This window comes from Heliangelus exortis, chromosome 3 (assembly GCF_036169615.1).
Source record: "Heliangelus exortis chromosome 3, bHelExo1.hap1, whole genome shotgun sequence".
NCBI classification, from domain to species: Eukaryota; Metazoa; Chordata; class Aves; order Apodiformes; family Trochilidae; genus Heliangelus; species Heliangelus exortis.
Window position 1 is genome coordinate 98,707,279 of NC_092424.1, and position 19,894 is coordinate 98,727,172.

The 19,894-nt window shown below is 38.7% G+C and overlaps 1 long non-coding RNA gene across 2 annotated transcripts in view; it reads right to left on the minus strand.

Annotated features, from left to right (window-relative positions):
- Nucleotides 1-11,383: 11,383 nt before the first annotated feature.
- LOC139795184 (uncharacterized) overlaps nt 11,384-19,894 on the minus strand; it is a 126,361-nt gene continuing 117,850 nt past the window's right edge. For both annotated transcript variants that reach the window (XR_011725411.1, XR_011725412.1), the window contains 3 exons: nt 14,880-15,058; nt 13,794-13,887; nt 11,384-13,459 (listed from right to left, as the gene is read on the minus strand). This is a non-coding gene — a long non-coding RNA (uncharacterized lncRNA). The remainder of the gene's footprint in view (nt 13,460-13,793; nt 13,888-14,879; nt 15,059-19,894) is intronic.

Consider the following 19,894-nt stretch of genomic DNA (forward strand, 5'->3'; position numbering starts at 1 on the left):
AGTCAATATTCTTTGGATGGATAACTGTTTGCTTTCATAATTATTTCATTGATGTGTCATTTTAGAACCCAATTTCCTATCTTGTTATAGATTTAATTTCAATACATGTGTAATATATGTTAACCTCATGTTATCAAAACATACTGTCAATTTTAACTAAAATGTAATACTTTCCTAGTTCAAAAAAATACTGGTGTCCTTTAAAACCTTTATAATGTAAGTGCTATAACACAATGTTTTGTTTTATATGTATTGAATATACATATAAAAAGCCCACCAGTGAAGCCATGGCATGACTCTAAAGTGAAAATATTTGTGAAAAAGCTTTTGTTGAGCCAGAGATTTCATGAGACTTCAGCAGAGTATTGCATTATTATGGCAGAACTAAAGGCAGCTCACTGTCTACCCAACACAGTCTTATTTCTGGTGGATAAAAAAATTTGAAAATAAAGACTATTTAATGTTACAAATACAAAATCTATAATCCCCAGCAATTTAGAGAATTTTCAATGTTTCCTATAACAACCTTATCACACAGCTTAAGAACTGTCATAATAAGGAAACAGTAACAGCATTAATGTACTTAAAACTTTGCTACTGAGAGCAGTCCATTTTACAAATTGCTGGTTCGTCGTGTTAAAGTCTTTACGACTACACATTTGCTCTGGAATAAATAAATGAAATAACAACAGCCTTGATTTTTTCATTTTTAATCTTCTGGAACTCGATCGTTGGGAAACGGAGATTTAAAAAGTGCTCTACATGCTGATTTAAAATATGGAACCTGGATATCACCCAAAACTGTGATATCCTCATAAAAAGGCAGGCTGGTCAAATTTGTTAGTATGAAGCATAGACATCCAGGCTTTAAAGACCCATGTGCTGTGAGAGTCTCACATTGACATGGCTTTAAAGGTCACATACATACTCTGCCTCAATTGAACCCCAAGGGATGCTGTGGCTAAGCACACAAGATGTTCAGATACTACAATTAGGTTTAAATGGGCATATGGCAGAAGAAATCTGTTCCCATAGGAGGAGAAAAAGGAAAAGTAATATCACAAGCGAAATTAAGAAAAATCAAGATGACAGCACATTACTAAACTAATAGAAAGGGTGATACAAAAGGGAGGAGGTTGAGGAGCAGGGAGACCCTTGAAACTAAGAAGCCAATTCCGAGAGCAAGGTGATGCCTTGTTCAGTGTTTGCGCTGACCTTCAGCTAGAGAAAAATGTCATTCCTCTTGATTCATTTGGATTTTGGCACACTTCACATTTATCTCATGTTTTCAGTACAAGGCAACTAATCTCAAAAAGAAAAAGAAAACAAACCAAAAAAAAAAGAGCTTGGTTTGAAAGCTTAATAAATGTGGGACTTCACACAGGACAAAGTGAACAAGGAACGAGATTTTTTTTTTTCCCTTCTGTTCAAAGAGAGGCTCTCTTCATACACTGGTCATACACCTTGCAACCTCTTGTATGCTGCTGTCTCTAACTGCCAGGCCTAGTTTAGAGAGCAGAGGTTAATTTGCCAAAAAGTTTGGAGCCAAATCTGTGTAAGATACTTTCCTATCTGGTTGTCCTTTCCTTGGGCTAGAAAGATAGAAACCACGCTCAGAAAGAATGAACATTTTGTGCAAGTTTTCCTTCTGCTATGTCTGAGCTCAGCTCTAAAAGTAAAGCTACAGAAAAGCTCATTTGTCTCCTGAAATACATTTTGGGAGAGCTCTTAGCTCTGCAGTATCAATGAAAGTGTAAGCAGCAGGTCTGTGACCTCCTCTTTGCTCCCTGCACAGGAGTGTGATTCGTCTTACTTAGAAATAATTTAGGGGAAATTTTAAAATATTATTTATTTTGAAGAAATTTTTCTTCATACCTTTACCGTCACTTACATGTTTAAAAATCCACAAAGCATGAAAAAATCCCACCCAAAACCTCCTAAAATCTACCTAGTGCTTTCTCCATCCACCCAGAACAATATAATGTTGGGGAAGATTTTTTTTTTCCATATAGACATATGAAAAACAATTTAAAAATCCTCTTCTGTCATCTCCTCTATTGTATCTAAACAAGGTAGGGAGTATTTGGTAGCTCCCCCTAGGCTGGGAGCAGGACACTGCTGGATCTGAATACAGCATGGAGGAAGAGAGTCCAAAAGAGGCACCATCAGGTGACTGAAGGAGAGAGGCAAAACCCTCCACCCCCCTCAGACCTGATCCCCCGTTCAAACTGGGTCTCAGATGTGGACTCACTCCAAAGCACAGTGCAGAATGCAAGTGCCTTTGCAGTGTCTGGGAAAGACTGGATTGGGTCCTTCCTTCCAAGTTTCAAATTTTTGTGGTTCATTTGTTTGCTTTGTTTTCCTTAACAGTACATTCTAACAATATTATTTTAATTAAAGTCATATCTATATACAACTTTGACTGCATCTTAATGAAGGCTTTTTTGTTGGTAGTTCAGAGTTGGATTTTTTTTTGTCTTGTATTTTTAATTTATAGTTAAAATATCTAATTACCAAGGAAAATATAATGAAATCCACTAAATGTGAAACAACAAACAGCAATTCCAATTAGCAAGGGGACTGATAAAAGAATTTACATTTCCAAAGCTGTATCCAGATACTTTTTCTTATTATGTTACCTGCTATTCATTTCATGCTATCAAAGTTCTTTTGCACAACAGAGAAGCATTTATAAATTCTAGCCATGATTCTTCCCCCAGATAAGCAGCACTGAGGGGGAAGGAAGGAGTAGGCAGCAACAAGAGAAGAAACCTGGGAAGTTTCAATGAGAGCTGAAAGAGAAGAAAACAAGGAGGAGGAAGGAGAAAACAAGAAACAATTTTTGTGCCTTTCCATTTTCCTGCCTGCCTAAATCCCATACACAGGTTTATCCACTGGAGCACTCAGATGCATCACATACTTTTGTAAATGTTGAGTGTAGAGACAGCAGAAAATTTTGACAGTAAAAACAGGTCCTAAAAGTCCTATAAAAAACTTCACCTCCACATAGGAAAAATCATGCCAGAAGACATCTGAATACTGCTCCTTTCGTGGATCTTGCTCCCAAGAAGACTAATCACCTACCACAATGTCACTTTCCATCACTCTGCTGAGAAGATGCATCTCATCCTTTTTTACAGACTTATTTTAATTACCCAGCATGTCTCCCACAAGTGAAGGATCCATTACATGCAAAGTAGCAGCACTGTCACCATCACTGCATTCAGGCAGACACTGAAATTATTAGTCCAACATAATTTTTTCCAAGAGTGAATTGCAAGCTATTGAATTGAATAGGAAAAAAAAAAATATCTCTTTCTCACATAATAATGGCAATTTAACAGAATTTAGGTGAGAAACAACAGTTGTAATGACAATATTTGAATACTTATCACATTAAAAAACCTGTTTCAGAACTCAGTTCTATGGTAAGTTTTAGCTGTGTCAGACAAAATTTTTATCTAATATAAAATCAGACAGAGATTTTTTCATGTTTTACCTTTCAACCATAAGAGCCCAAGTAAAAAAAAAAAAAAAATAAAAATTCATTTCTAAACTTATACAAGAAATCCAAAACATTTTTTTCAAAGAAATCAAAAGAATAGGACTGTTCATTTTTAATGAACTGCTTTTGTGGGAAACTCACTTCTTTTTCCCTCTCCATTCTGGTTTTGGCCTCTTCTTCCTTTCCCTGGCTCTGGCTGGAGCCATGGCAGTCAGGACAGGACTCCCACAAAGGGCAGTGGTGAGGTTTGTACCCAGCTCCCTACAAGGCAACCCTGCCCCTTGGCACTGGGGTGGCTGGAAGGTGGGGAAGGAAAAAGGGATCCAACCCTGTTTCAGGAACACTGATCATATGCCTTGAAAGCACGACATCTAGCAAAGGTGTAAGCAACCCAGCACCTCTCTGCCAGGGTCCTTTCTGTGGAAGCTTCAGCACATGAGAGGAAGGGCTGCAGGGGAAAAAAAAGGGGGCAGAAATGCAGAGCAATTCTGTTTCCTGCCCAGAAACCCTTGCCTAGGTCCTGGAAACCCTCTTGACAAATATTATGAATGTCAGCTATAGCCATCAATAACAATATGCATCACCAGCTCTGATGGCACTGTCAAAGAAAAACATGGAACTGATTTTATCCTTTTCGTCAGACCTCTTTGAATCTCAATTGTGATCTGTTTCATCTTTTCTTATTTTATTATTTTTCCTCCTTTGTGTTTTCTGCTTCCCATCCCAAAATGCTGGGTAATGCTGCTGTGCACTGGCAGAAAGACATTCTGCTCCCCAGAGTTCCCTATAATTCACTGGTGTGGGAACTGATTCATGTAGCCACATGTAATTTGTACAGCACTTTGGGACCCATCTGGAAGAAAGACACTATAGAACAGTCAGATAATTTGCATTATAAAGGTTCTGGTGGCTGTTTCTTGGATTAGACACTTTAGGTTTGTATTATGTTTCTATGTCAGAAGAAATACGAGCCAAAATAGAGAAAAAAGTATTTTCCCCAAAGTCAGATATGCACTCCATATATTACATATTGTATATTCATTAGGATTCTAATTTTCCTTTCTACTTCCAAACACGCTTATTTTCCAGATTCTGTTTCACTGTTTAAAATCAAACCTATTGGACATTAAAATATAGGTGTTGCTTTTTGAGTCTAACGTAAAAATTGCTCTTCCACAGCAGTAAACCCAACCGCAGAGGCAATTCCAAGCATCCAGCTTCCCAGAGCATCAGATGAAATAACAGTAGCTCTCTCTGATGGGGGAATCCTCCTTCCACGGGGGGAAACACTCATCAGTGCCTCCTACAAACCAGTGTTCAGAAAGGTTGCTCTCATGTGTGATGTTGGATTGCCTCTTCAGGCCGAAAAAAGCACCCAGGGAAAAAGGGGGCTGAGGTAAATGTGAGGAATCTTAAGTTCTGAATGAAAGAAACATCATAAGTAAAGAAGCGGTTAATATTAAGAGAAGCATAAGGAAAACCATTTCTGAATCATTTGGCCCAGATGTACAACTGATAAGATTAGCTTCACTGACTTCAAACTCTAATTTACACCAGATTTGGCCAACTTATTTTTACCCTTTACTTTTAAAAACAGTGAAATTACACTACCTGTAGTCTTGCCTTCAGCAACAGGTGAGAATAAAATATTCTGTACCAATTATAAGAATCCATCTTTTTTTTAAATAGCTTCTGGCTTCTCTCAATAGTTTCAAAATGCCCCATAGAGTGTTTTCTTACCCATACTGTAGCACTGACTTCTTCCATACACAATAGGGTTATTCCAGACTCTGTTGGAGTTACTCCAAACACATTCAAATGACAGTACTATCATTCAGTACCCCTCTGACCAAACTTATACATAATACCATATACATACCATAAGCTTCTTTGCCAGCACAACACTAAACTGTCTCATTTTCATGTCATTTCATATAAAGAGACCCTCTCCTTTTTTTAGCTGATTTTTTATAGTGAAGAAGCTGTTTAAATTGATACTTTGGAGTGGGGGACACAGTCAGAGATTACATTTTTATGTACAAAAAGAGCATCCTATTTTAAGATACTTTGAAGAAGTCCTGCAGTTTATGTAGCTGCAGTGCTAGGACTTGATCTGCTTCCTTATTGCATGATGGCCTAATTACACTGCACTTTCTCCCACTTGGAGATGGACCAAAAGTCCACTGCAGTAACCGCAAACACAGCTTTGGGTCAGGGCCTTATTTCATAAGAAACAGTCTGTCTGCAGTAGGACTAATTGCTGGTGCAAACAGCTATTCAGTGTGGGTACAGATGTCACAATCTGGCCCTAAGTATTTTTAAATGCATTCTTCTATAACTTATCATGCATGTTTTAAAAAAATTGAGTCAAACCTTTAGAAACTATGATGTTGCAGCATACCCCGGTAGAGAGTGTGTCAATGTTATCAAATAAAACAAGATAGACATCTGTTATTTAAGTTATTACAAAGCATTTGGTGTCATAATCAATAAATAATACTCCAGGAAGTTTAAATGTAACCCTGATGGACACTTAGGAAAAAAATAATTTTAAAATGAATAGCATATGTGGAGAGTATCTGACGGTTTTCTACTCTGAAAAATGAAAGAAAGCTATTTGTGCCAGAAATTGACACTATTCCTGTTATCCCCGTGCTAGGGTAGCTGTGCTCCAATACAGTATACTGTGTGCATAAAATATTCTCACAGTTTAATGTGGGCCAGAAGCGTAGGAGAGGAAAAAAAAAAAAAAAAAAAAAGAAAAAAAAAAGGGGGGGGGGGAAATAGAAAAAAAAATGCCACCACTGATGTAGTTAGGAATTCCAGACTGTTGGTTATTACAGTGCCCTTCGTTCACCTGCTACATCCAAATCACAGCACGGTGATTGGGGTTTGCTCTCATAAGCAGGTATTGTGTGAGCAGTGGGCAGCTGGAACCCTCCGAGAATCTTCACTTGTCAGAGATGAATCAATCATCTCAAAAGATGTCAGCATCTGCCCAAACCATTTTATATTAGAATAAATGGCAGATGGTGGTGTTTTTATATTTAATCAGTTCCACCAAATGCAGTTTCATCTCTTATAAAACTAAACCATCTGCAGTGTGTAGGTGTACAAATCTAGCTAAATGCCCACTGCAGAGCCTTTCCTCTTAAAGGTAAACTGTACATGTTTAACATTTGTGGATGCTAACATCAATAAATTCCAAAAGCTTTAACAAACTACTCTGTTTTTATGAATACTTTTGTTTATATTTTAGATATTTGGTATCAATTGTCTATTTCTAAATCTCATGTCTGAATCTTATTATGTAAACTGCCTGCATTTGACACTATTAGAATATTTTCTATGAAAGATCATTCCTCCTTTCGTTATATATAGCTGTAAACCACAGGTCCAGCTTTGTAGAACATGGCACAGAAAGAGACTTAGTGACTTTTCCAAGGACAAGAGACCTGAACAGTGATATAACTCAGAAAAGAAAACCTCATCCCGGCAGGATCAGACTTCAAGGTCTTGATCTTGGTAAGGCTTTATCTTGATTTTAGCAAGGCTTTTAATACTGTCTCCTGTAACAGCCATACAGGCAAACTGATATATACTGGATAAATGAGAGGAGAGGTGAAATGAAAACTGGATTAATTATTGTGCTCAAAGGGTTGTGATCAGCAGAACGAAGTCAGGCTGGAGACCAGTACAAAAGACATCAACTTACTTCTGCAACTCCAGCAAAGAGCCACAAAGATGGTGAAGAAACTAGAAGAAATTCTGTTTCTGCAGAAATTTGTGGTCTTTGGCTTTTCCTTTATTTTGAACCAGTTTCTCTCTTAGTGGCAGGTTGGGACTGTCAGCTGCATGGAGACACCCACTATATCAATATAAATTTTTCCAGCAGCACCTGGGTGAAGTCTGACCAACAGCAGTCTGGGCAGATTATTTCCAATACAGACAGATGGGATTTGATGGGGGCAAGAGGGGCAGCAATACAGAAGCCACACATCTTACCACTGATTTCAGTTTTAGTGCTTTTTCAATTTTATTCAGTCAGTACTGAGGCTGGTGTGCAACACCTGGCACAAATCAGAACTACTGACATATATTGGACTCTGCTCAGATTTAAATTCACAGTGAAATCACTTGGAAGGTCCAAAAGTTTCCCAAGTTTCATGAAGAACCAGCTAAATTCTCTATCAGAAAGAATTACAATCCAACAATGGAAAATGTTTTAAACATATATGAAGCTATCTAATATTTCTACAGCTCTGGAAAGTGATCTTTAAAAATACAAACTTGCCATAAATTTAGGGAAGAAAAAGAAAAAAAGAAAAAAAAAGAAAGAAGAGAAAAAGAAAAAAAAAAAGTAGGTACTTTTCTGTGTCACAAACTTGCAACACTGAATATAACATATTCCTTAGCACAGTGGCAATAAACATGGTGTGAGGCTTTTGTGTATTATTAAACAAACTTTACTTTTCAACCCAACAGTGGCTATACTTTGGGGAATGGCTACAGACTAACAAGAAAGAGGCTGGGGGGACAGGGAAGTGTTTTGTAAATTTTCTAGTTTAGCAAAAAAAAAAAATGAAGATGTGAAAAAATGAAATGAGACTGAAAATGAAATGAGAATGAAAATACACCACCCAGCCAGCTCCTGGAAGCATAATCACAGGGCACATAAATGAGAGCTGTAACCTGTGGCTTGCAGGGAAATGTGCTGCCCACAGAAGCTGGACACCCCAAGAGCATGTCCCCAGCAGTATGGGGACAAGGCAGCTGGCAGGGAGAAGGACACAGCTCAGAAGGGTTTATACCTCCCCTGTCTTCCTGCACAGGAGAGGAGCAAAGTGTGGTTTGTGTTTGAATAAAAGTTCCTTCCTGGTGGTGTATCTGGGGCAGAACCCTTCACTCAGGGTCACCTCTCACAGCTCCCTGCTGGTCCACAGGGAGCGAGCAGAGGGCGGTAGCTCAGCTGGGAAGTAGGGCACCCATCTAGGTTAGCACAGTGGTTTGTGCCCCTTTACAGCAATTAATGGAAAGCTGTCCTTCTGTTTCAGCCCAAGTACATTCACAAACACTCCACTCAGGTTTCAGTCTGACTTTGTCAGTCAGGTATGGCTCATTTGAAACCAAGTTACTCCTGAAACTCCTGTTAACTGCATGAAAGTGAAAACTGTCCCCGTGCTGCACTGTTCAAGGGAGGGGGGATTGTAACTTGAGATCTCAACACCTTTTCTTGCATTACTAATTTAGTTTGGGGCTTTGTAATCCCCCTAGATTAGTCTTTTTACTAAAACCTCTTAGGAGTCATCCAGGACACATCTACACACCCTACAAAATCCTAGTTTTAGTGTAGGAATAACTTGCACATTTATGTCCAGCTGACTTCACCACACACTGGTTCCATACAGTTTGCACTACTAAGCAAAGCGGGGCCAAAAAAAAAAATCTACTTTTAAAAAAGTCTGTTGTAAGGGTTGTTGTCTGGGAAGCAGGGCAGGGAAGAGAAGACTAAAATCTAGGAAAAGGCAGATGGTCTGTACGGGGTGCTGGAGCTAGAGCCTGGGAACTTTTTGCTAAAGGCAGAAGAATGAAATGAAGCATTGATACGATCCTACAGAAGCGCATACTTTGCCTCGATAAAATCTCTCAGATTAAGAGGCTGGGGAGGGCAAACTGAGTAAGAAAGAAATCGAAACAAAGAGATGGAGAAGGCAGTGGGCCAAGTAAGGAAGCAGGAACCAAATGACACTCAGCCCATGATTCAGCTGTGCATCACATGAGGACTGGACACTGCCTGGAAGGCTCTGAGACAGCTCCTGGAGAGATAGGGAAAGAGAAGAAAGAAAAGGCAATGAGCATGCACATTCTTCATTTTAGAAAGACATACATATTCTGTACACAAACATTTTTGTGTTCATAAATGTGCATGTACACATATATGCACATTCATATATGTGTGTTTATGTGTTCTTTCACATGCTGTCTCAGTAGAAAAGTGACTGGTGTGCAAAAAGTGTTAGTTTGCTATCAGCTGTCACATCCCCAAAGAACAAATTGTAAACTCGCTTTTCCAGCAGGACAAATGTTTTCAGCAAAGATGAGCTGACGTTAGTCAGGAGCTTGGTGGGGAGGCCAAAGGGGCTAATACAGCTGTGAAAGTACACAGCCTGACAGAGTGCTTCTTGGGAAACTGCCAGAGAAGCCAAGAGACCGTGTTTAAAACTACCCAGTCAAAATGGAGCTTGGGAGTTCACCATCAACTTGAAAGCTTAGTTTAGCACAAGCTCAGAAGTGCCCTACCAGTGTTTTTAAGTAATAGCTTGGTATTTGTATAAAATTCTTACTTGATTTGTTCTAAGCTGCTGACCAAATGTCATTGCAAAGAGAAAGTCTCTGCAATATTAATTTAATCAAAACCATTATTCAGAATTTTCGAACAGCTTTTTTTTCTCCCAGAATCATACAAATGCATAAACATTTCATCTAGAATATCTACACATATAGTTGCTACAGACTCCTCTAATTACTTTAGCTGCAGATCATGCCATGAAGTACTCAGTACTCAGCCACTGTCCTGAGACCATTGAAATTAAGATTTATTCAGAGATTTTTGTTTCCTTCTACAGGGATCCTGTACATGCAGCTTTCAAAAATGTGACACCGTGAGAATAGTACTGATCTTAGCCTACAAAACACGTATAAATATACAGTATCCACAATATGCCAAAACAAGCTATTTCATTACTCAAAGTCCTAATGATGTTCGATGGTCAAAGCAGGAAAGAGATGGTACGTGATGGCAAAAAATTACTGACATACAGAAAGAGGTCAGTTTTCTGAGGACAAGTTGTGCCTAGGGTAGAAAATACATGACAGAAAGCACAAAGTTATAGGAAGGGGACAGATATGAAGTCGGTAAACAAGTACAGAAAGGTGACATGGCAGTGAAAGAAACATCTGTAAGGCCCTGAAGATGAGTTTGGGAAAATCTCGTGTGATGCAGCTGAACAGGGAGCCAATGAGTTGTATAAAAGGAAAGCAAAACTACTACTGCATCAGTTCATATACTGCCATGTAAAGACTGTATGCAATCCACAGCTTTCAGATTTACCATCTAACACATTCCCGACTGCAAATTTTTAACTGAGCCAATTGTGCAAAAAGTTTTCAACTTGGCTCCACCAAAAGTGTCGTTTTGTTCACAGTGCAGAGCAAAGTGGGAGGAGAAGGCTCTTGTTTTCTGTCAGTGCCTCTGTGTGATGTTTGACACACTGCTGGTGGCATCCTTACTGAAACACACCATGCCTTCTGCAACCCTGTGAGTGACCCAGATGCAGAAACAACCCCAGGGTTACGCTCTCCAGATAAGATATATCAGGTGTGTTGTGGTCCTGAACAACTTTGCCACTGGGGAGAGGAAAGAGGACTAGACCAGTTGCTTTGCTCTAACAATATTGCTTCCCAGCCTACTTATAGTGTAATTTTAACAGCCATGGAGGACATATTATTTGGCTGCATAACCTGAGGAACACAACCAGCAATGAAGTGCGGGGAGGAAAAACAGAGGCAGCGGAAATCATAGCACGTAGGCTATAGAGTCATAAGAAGTCTCTTTTGTAACTGCAAATGCAGCAAACTGGGTTAGAGATGGTGTGTTTTGTGGTTAAGAGCATAATCTGGATTAGGTCTTTCCCAACTAAATGCAAACAAACTCATCTGGAAGAATTGGAGCTGCTCTGCATTTATATAAAAATATAAAAGCAGAGTCTCACCCAACATGATGATTACTTCTTGTGCTGATTTTTTGGTCTTGTTTCTTCATCACCCCACAAAATGCTGCATAATGGGCAAATGAAAATGGAGTTCTCTTGCAATAAATTGGATGAGTGAACAGAGGGAAATCAATTTCCTTATTATGGCTCCTACTATAAACACAACCAGAATGCCTAACAAATGCTGGAATGATAAATGGAGTTTGAGGACAGAGTGTATTATTATGTTATGTTTAACAAAAACAGTTTTCTTGACTTCAATACATTTATTCCAAATTTTATCACAGATAGAGCTTGTGACAGGAATATACACAGTCTACCTGTGGAGCATGTTCTGGGGAGCAAGGGGTGTACTTCTTCTTCCAACAGAACTAAATGGGATCAATCATCAATCATACAACACATAAGGAAGAAAAATTTAACATTGCTAACAACGGATATGCCAGATTAATTAATAGAATATTTCTCTAATTTATGTGGTTTAAAAAAGAAACTCTTACCTGGTTTGGAACTAAGGAGAGAAGAATGAAGCTTTACAATGAAAGTAAATAAATCAGCTAAAAATAGCAAAATATTTTCATAAAATCACAGAATGGTTTGGGTTGGAAGGAGCCTTAAAGATGATTTAGTTCCAGCCCCTCTCACATGGCCAGGGACACCTCCCACTAGACCTGGTTGCTTAAAACCCCATGCAACCTGGTCCTGAACACTTCCAGGGGTGAGGCATCCACAACTTCCCAGGCAACCTCTTCCAGTGTCCCATCTCCTTCACACTGAAGAACTTCTTCCTGATGTCTAACCTAAATCTACCCTCTTCCATCTTAAAATCATTACCTCTCTCCTATCACTATGTTCCCCTGTAAAAAGTCACTCTACAACTTTCCTGTAGTCCCCCTTCAGATACTGGAAGGCTTCTATAACATCTCCCTGAAGCATCCTCTCCTCCAGGCTGAAAAACCCCAATCTTCTCAGCCTGTCTTCAAAGAAGAGGTGCTCCAGCCTTCCAGTCATCTCTTTGGCTCTCATCTGGACTCATTCCAAAGGCTCAATAGTGGAATCCAGATGTGAACACAGTACTTCAAGTGAAATCTCCTTTGACCTGCTGGCCTTGCTTCTTTCGATGTAGCCCAAGAAACTCTTGGTTTTTCAGGCTGCAAACACACAATTCCAGCTCATGTTGAGTTTTTGTCAACTAATAGTCCCAAGTCCTTCTCTTCAGGGCTGTTTTCAATCTGTTCTCTGCCCAACCTGTGTTTGTGCTTGGGATTGCTCCAACCCAGGACCTTGCACTTGGCCTTGTTGAACTTACTGAAGTTGTCAGTGGCCCACCTCTCAAGCCTTCCCTTCAGCGTGTTCACCACACCACACAAATTTGTGTTGTTAAAAAACTTGCTGTGGGTGCACTCAGTTCCATTGTCCACGTTTCAAAAAAAGATGTTAAACACCACTGGTCCCAGTACCAGGGACACCACTCATCACAGGTATCCATTTGGACATTGAGCCACTGACCCCTCATAGTTCAGTGTGACCATCCAGCCATTTCATTATCAATGAAGTGGTCTGTCCATTGAATCCATGTTTTTCCAATTCAGAGACCAGGATGTTATGTGAGACAGTGTCAAATGCTTTGCACAGTATTCTTTGCCACACTATCTAAGTTACCAGCAGATTTATTTCATATCACGGCAGCTCTGCCTATGGCAGAGGGATTGGAACATCATGATCTTTAAGGTCCTTTCCAACCCAAACCACTCTCTGATTTGTGTGCTTTAAAAAATGCTTAAGAATTCACACAAATTCACACAAATGCTCAAAAATTCAGGAGGCATCCACTGCTCTTCAGATGGAACACTGAAGTCATATAAGGAAGTTACCATTTCTGGAACATTCCTCACCATGCACACTTTTGAGAGCAGATCCAGGTGATTGGGTTCTTCAGTTTCCTGGTGTCTGGGAGATAGTGATGTTTCTGGTCCACAGATGGCAGAGAAGGAGGTAAGATACTGCTGCTGAAAATAGCACATTGAAGTGAAAGAGGTCCCATGTTCAGACTGCAAACATCTTTGTGGTGCAGGCTTTGCAGAACTCCACTAGTTGCACAGCTGAAGATGTCAGCTTTAAAAAAACATTAGGGTCTAGTAAGAGGGCATCCTCTGAAGTGCTGATTCCTATGCCTTTTTTCCTGACAAGGAATAAAAGAAAGTTTTTATGCCTGATATTTCTGATCCCTTTGTTCTGATTCCTCATGTCCATTGCATCCATCAGGGCAACATCAGAGAAACAGTGGAGCAGAACAAAGTGTGTGCATTTATTTTACATTTTTCCAAACCAGGATCTTGGGAAAATGACTTAGAAAGGGACTATCTGCCTCTAGGTATATAAACCCTGAGACATACAGATTACCGTAAACTTTTTCAGAATCACAACTTTTCCACTCAATTTTGAAACTGTCATTCTGAAAAAAAAATATTTTATGTCAAAATTTAAAAACAAACTTCTGATTATTTTATACTTACTCATATGTTTCACCGTTATGTTAAAATGAGTTCTAAAATCTCCTGCTAAGTGGTCTTCAGTTGTGGTTTCCAGTGACACCTCCTTTGCTCACTCCTGAGTAAAAAGAGAGAAATCTCTATGAACCATTCATGATGAATTTTCCTAGCCAGATCCCCAAAGTCAAACCTAGTTTTGTGAAGAATGTAAACTCACATTTAATCTTAACCTCTGTTCCCAGACTATGTATTTAAAACTAAGAATTTTCCTGAATGGAGACTGCTATAAGCATATCCTAAATGCTCTGCTGAATCAAGTCATAAAAGCTGTTTAAGTCGGAAAAATTCTTATCGCAAGGAGGCTGAATACAATCTTGGGAGACATTGACTTCTTAAGCTAGGATTCTGAGCTCTGATATACACTTTATATCTGTAACATCTCAAAAAACATATAAGCACATATTTGACAAAAAGGGACACACTTCTGCTGGCCACTCCCCATTACTTAGGCTATCAGATTTGCATCACACACATTTGTGCATTTCCTGGCTCTCCTCAGTATGTGACCTACTTGAGTTTCCTATGTGGAAGACGATGGTTTAAGAAGCAACATTCACGAATCCCCCTCTTTATCCACCCTGCCCACAGACACATGGCATGTTTCTATATGTAAGGTCCTATGGAACATTTCACACTTGCAGCCCTTCCAGCAGACATTTTGAAATAGTTTGCATGTGCCAACACCTACCGAAAAGTAAACCACACCATTATAGTAAATTCAGGACAGTCCCTTTGTCAGCCATAGAATACAAAAAAATCCCTAGAGGCTTAATGAGATTATACAGCAAGCAAACAATGGCAAGGCTGGATTCAAGATTTGCAAGGAGGTGTTCAATGTATCAGCTCTGCACTAGGAAAAAATAATTCATCACCTTTACAGGAGAACTTTGTATGTAGCACAATGCCTCCTAGCTCACTGAACAAGTCTGTCCCATCGCCTACCACATATATGTAAAATACACACTGCCTCCTGTCCTCTGAGCACAATTTGAGGAGCAAAATCACCTCTCCTTCTGTCAGCCCCGACTGGGCAATGAAACCCGTTATTACCTCACTCCTTCCTCAGCCTCCTCAGAGAGCAGCATTCAGGTTTCTTTTCTCCATGGTACTACATCAGTCATTATTACCAGCCTTCAGCCTTTGCTAGATCTATTACACATCATTCTGTAAATATGTTCAGAGAAATTACTTTCCATCCCAGGTCAGGATACAGTGTGGATCAAGAAGACCTATAAAAGGAATAGAGCTATCAGACGTCACGTCATCCTGAAACAACCCCAAAAAAACAAGTTGGCTTTTTGGAAGAGACAATAGGCTTTGAACTTGGTAATTACCAGCTATTCCTGATGACTGTACATAGGAAAAGCCACAACCTCTAGTGTTCATGGAGGCTGCATATGTAAACCCTTCATTATTGCTTCTGCTATATAAATGTTACTCTGCTTTTCCATGTATTTAACCTTTGTGATGGCAAAGAAATTCACTGTTTAAATTACCTTTAATTATATTTTTTCTCCACTGTTGCAACAAGGTTTCTTGAGTGACATCTTTATTTGTGTAAAAGGCAGAGGAGTTGGCAAAAAAAATGTGTTTTAAAACATTGCTTCTGTCCCACAGAAGTACTTCTCTTGCAGGACACAATAGACAAAGAAATGAGACAGAGCATTTTCCTGGAAAAAAAAAACCCTAAAATGGAAAGCATTTTCAGGAATCCAGTTAAAATACAAAGTGTTATAAAGATTACAGATGGCACTGCAACCTGAGAGGACTACACAACTTCGGCAGATGCCTTTCAAGGCTATCTATCTAAATTCCTTCTTATGTCCAAAACAATATAAGATTTGTAAGGCACAAAGCCATTTTTTATTCTCTCCCACATAATGTGCTATTTGTGGTGCATTAGATTTTACATGTAAAATGACTGTATTTTTAAAGAAACTTAAGCACGCTAATCTTTGGAAAACAGGAGCCAAAATACTTTTAAAAGTCTGTCCCATTATCAGCTGGAAACCTGGTCAGATTCAAGAAACTGGTAAAAGCAATTTCAGTCACTTCTCTCCTTTCTCTGCTCATCTTCAATATACCTTTTTCATATATTGGTTTAATTTAGACTGCAAGCTCCACTGAGCAGGGAATATGTTTTTACATTTATAGTATGCCCCATAAATTTACATCACTAGATGTATTCTTATAATAAGTTTTAAAAAAAAAATCAATGATTTCAGTGAAATGATCCTTTCCTCACACTAGCAATTGATATTAATGCCTCTAGCAATAGCTGATGTTGGCTATATCAGTATCAGAGCCTCTGAAAGGTCCTGGAAATTCTCCTTATGTGTTTCTGTAGTGTTTGCATTTTGGACTCTTAGAAAGTAATAGAGCATTGAACTACAAGATGTATCTTGGCTCCTTGCTGACATAAAGGCATTCTGCTTATCAGTGGATTAAAGGCAACTTCTCATATTGACATGGCTAAATCATCACTGATATGACCATTACATCAAATTAATAGTATATGTGCAGCACACTCAGCTTTTGTTTCAGTATAAATTTCTTTGAACACTGATGAAACTGCTGCACCTCCCTTTATGTAGGCCTTTTGTCCTCTCTCAGCTTGGTTAAGTGCTTCTCTGGCCCACATTGCAGGACACAGAATGTGGTTTCAGGCATATAGTTTGTTGTAGAGGTATGCACGTAAAATGAATGCAAAATATGCAGCCAAGATAAGCCCTGGCAGATCTGGAAAGCAGAGCACAAGAAACCATTTTGCTCCGAAATCATTACCTTTAAAATCTCTCCCACTTTATGATTATACAATCAATAGAGGGAGAAAAGGACTTTTCTTTGCCAGAGGTGTGTATTTTCCTGTAATCGTGTAGAACTTTCCAGGATGCCTACTCCCTGCTTGAATCCTTAGGAATTAATTGGTTTATCCACCCATTTCCACAGAACAAGCCCACTAATAAACTCATAAACCTTTATACTTAAGGAAGTATACAGGTAACATAGAAACAGGCAGAGCCTTTGGTGAAATAAAAGGACATCTCTAGCTAGTTAATAGGAATAGCCAACGAATTCCTGACCATAAAAGCAATGCTTTTAACAGCCAGTCTCACAAAATAGCTTCCATAATTAATACATTGGAAACAAACTTGAGTTGCTAGATTAGAGCACTCCGTTCAAGCAGTGGGAGCATTTGTTGAATTGCACATCAGATATCCATTGTCTGACCGTGGTGCTGATAGTTGCATTGTAAAGCTGATTCTCTAATATTCTCAGGATGCAATGTACTGCATTTTTTTCATCATTTCCTCTACATGTAAACTGATCTCCTGCGTTGAAGCAGTACTATTTAAAACAAAAGGGTTTGATTTATAGCCAGTCCCCAGCCTCATAAATCACACCTGCAGTGTGGTGCTCTGAGCTCCCTGTGTTCTGCCAGCATTTACCTTTTATAAATGATTTGGGTTTACCTCCCATTGTGATGGAGCCTAATACAATTGCATTCTTCTCTCCCAGCATTCACTTGTGCTGTTGCTCATTATTCCCACTGGGAATTCAGACCTAGTTTTTGCAAGCTTGTCAGGGGAGAGAGGGTTGGTGGTAGTGCGGGGCTTTTTTAAATTAAGCAATGTTGAATTAAAAATTTATATTCACATTCTGTAGCTTTTTCTATCGCTAGGCATACTATGCAGTGGACTTTTTTACTCCCCATTGACTTTGCTTATATTTAAGTCCCCATTTGCTAAGGTAATGATTTGGAACTTAAGCAGGACAGCAGCTTGAAATGTCCAATACACAGAGTATTTGACCTTCAGTATAACCCAGGTATGCACATCAGCCATTGTACAAACTGCATAAGGAGCTTAAATTCTCATCTGAAAATAAAAAATAATGACTTGAGTCCCCCAAGAGACTAAGTGCAAGGATTTTATTTTTAACTCTCAGAATCTACTAAAGTGCCCGAAGATGTTTATATAACATTTTGCAATTGCATCTCAAGTTCTCAACCATAAAAGAGTTCTAGATAGTTATGCACAGTTCAGATACTCAGAGATAACAAGATGTGCTCCTCAGAGCTGACAGCCTTAGGTCCCAATTCAGGGATTTATTCCTAAGTCATGGCACCATTTAACTAAGACTGATGGGATTTGTGCTCATGTCTTAATTTCCTCTGTAACAAAACAATCAATAATTTCATTTATTCAATTAATGATCATCATCACTGCCATTTTTACTGCTGACATACCTACAGCCAACAAAGAATTAATTGTAGTTCAAGATTGTTTAGAGTCACAAAATGTAAGTTATGTTTCTGCTCAGTGCAGCTCAGATTCAGTTTTGGAGCCCAGTCTTCTGAGCATTTAAAACAGAGCCTACTATTTGACATGACTGCAAAATGTAGACTTGAGATTTGGAAGGCTGCAATGTGTGTCAACTGAGATCAGGCTCAGACTCAGCTAGTTGGAAAATATTTCTGAAATGAATAGTAGTTTTTCAGAAAAGCTACTCCTTTTCCAACATAACTCACAGGTGGACTAGAATAAGTGGACCTGTTCCAGTTCAATGAAGGATTAAGCTAAACACTTCTATTTTCAAAGAAGATTAAGTGAAACAAGAAGACATTTTGATTCCTGAATTAGAATTGTCCACTCATGCACTTATGCAGGAAGAGCTTTTGCACTTAAATACAAAAGTTACTTCCATCCAAATTAACTTTCAAATGAAGGAAGCAAGCCTTGAATTATTGTGTCCATTGTCTGAAAATTCATAAAGTATTTGTATGAAAAGCAGGCTTCTCAAGTTCATAGTATGGGCATAAAGATAATCAGTTTAAGAATTCTTGCCAGGTAATGACTAGCCTGATTTTTAGAAACTATTTTGGATTTATAGTGACTGATTGTGTAAAAACTAATTATTCCAAAGTTCTTCCAAAAAAAGAATTAGTGAATTCAAATGTTCTGAAAAACTGTTTTATATTCTCTTCTCCAGTGGTTCAAAACTACATTTTATCTGAACAAAAAAGACATCTATAAATTGACTCATAAATACTAAGAAGCAAATACCAATTTAAAGTCCTCAATTGTTACCTCAAGTTTAAATTTCTTGGATTTGTGACTCAGATTTGACAGAGCCATGAGAAGAGACACCAGCTCTGCAAATATGTAATCTCATTGCAGGACAATGTAGTAAAATCACTGCAGGGACCTCCTTCCTCACTGCAATTATTGTTTGATCCACAGGTTAGTTTTAGCATTACCTTTAACTGCAGTAGAGTGCAATTATGCAAATCCTGGTACAAAGGCAGAGGGTTAAATCACATCTTGCTGTCTAGCTTTGTGCTGCCCCAAAACCAACCCTGCAAAGTATGTAACTCCATGGACTGTTACAAGTCCTCTATTCTGATTCACTTTATGAAGTACCTTCAGATATTCAGTATCTCATGAAAGGAGGTCCAGCATTATGAGCTTTATTCTGAAGCAGCTTCACATGAAACCATGTCCACTGAAACATTAAAGAGTTTTATTGTAGGTTTGGTCCAGCAGCATTTCAAATTCTTTTTATCTGACTGCATATGAGGCAGCATAGTCATGACAAACAACATATCCTTACACATTGGTTTCAAACAACCCTAAATTCCAATGTTTTCCAATGTTTCCTCCTGAAGGCAATGTCTTTCTACTCAAGTCCTATAAAAAAACAAACCCACAACAAAAATGTTTATGTAAAACAGATTTTTTAGTTGAATGCATAAAGCCTGCTCCATCAAAATAGGCATTTTGCTTAACTTTGAAGCTTGATTTAAATATTAACAAATATGCAAGATTTATTGTTGTATTTACACAAAGCAAAAAGGCATTAAATGTGCTCCAGTGTCTGCAACAAATGAAACTCATTTCAGTAAATGTAGATATGTTTCAGTTAATGGCTTTGTTTAGAATGGGAAGCACAAACTACAATCTATATCTGGAACACGGATAAACTCACCCTATCACCTCTCATCACCAATTTAAAAGGGACTACTAAACCTGTGCCTGCTAACTTTCCATTTGCATACACAACTG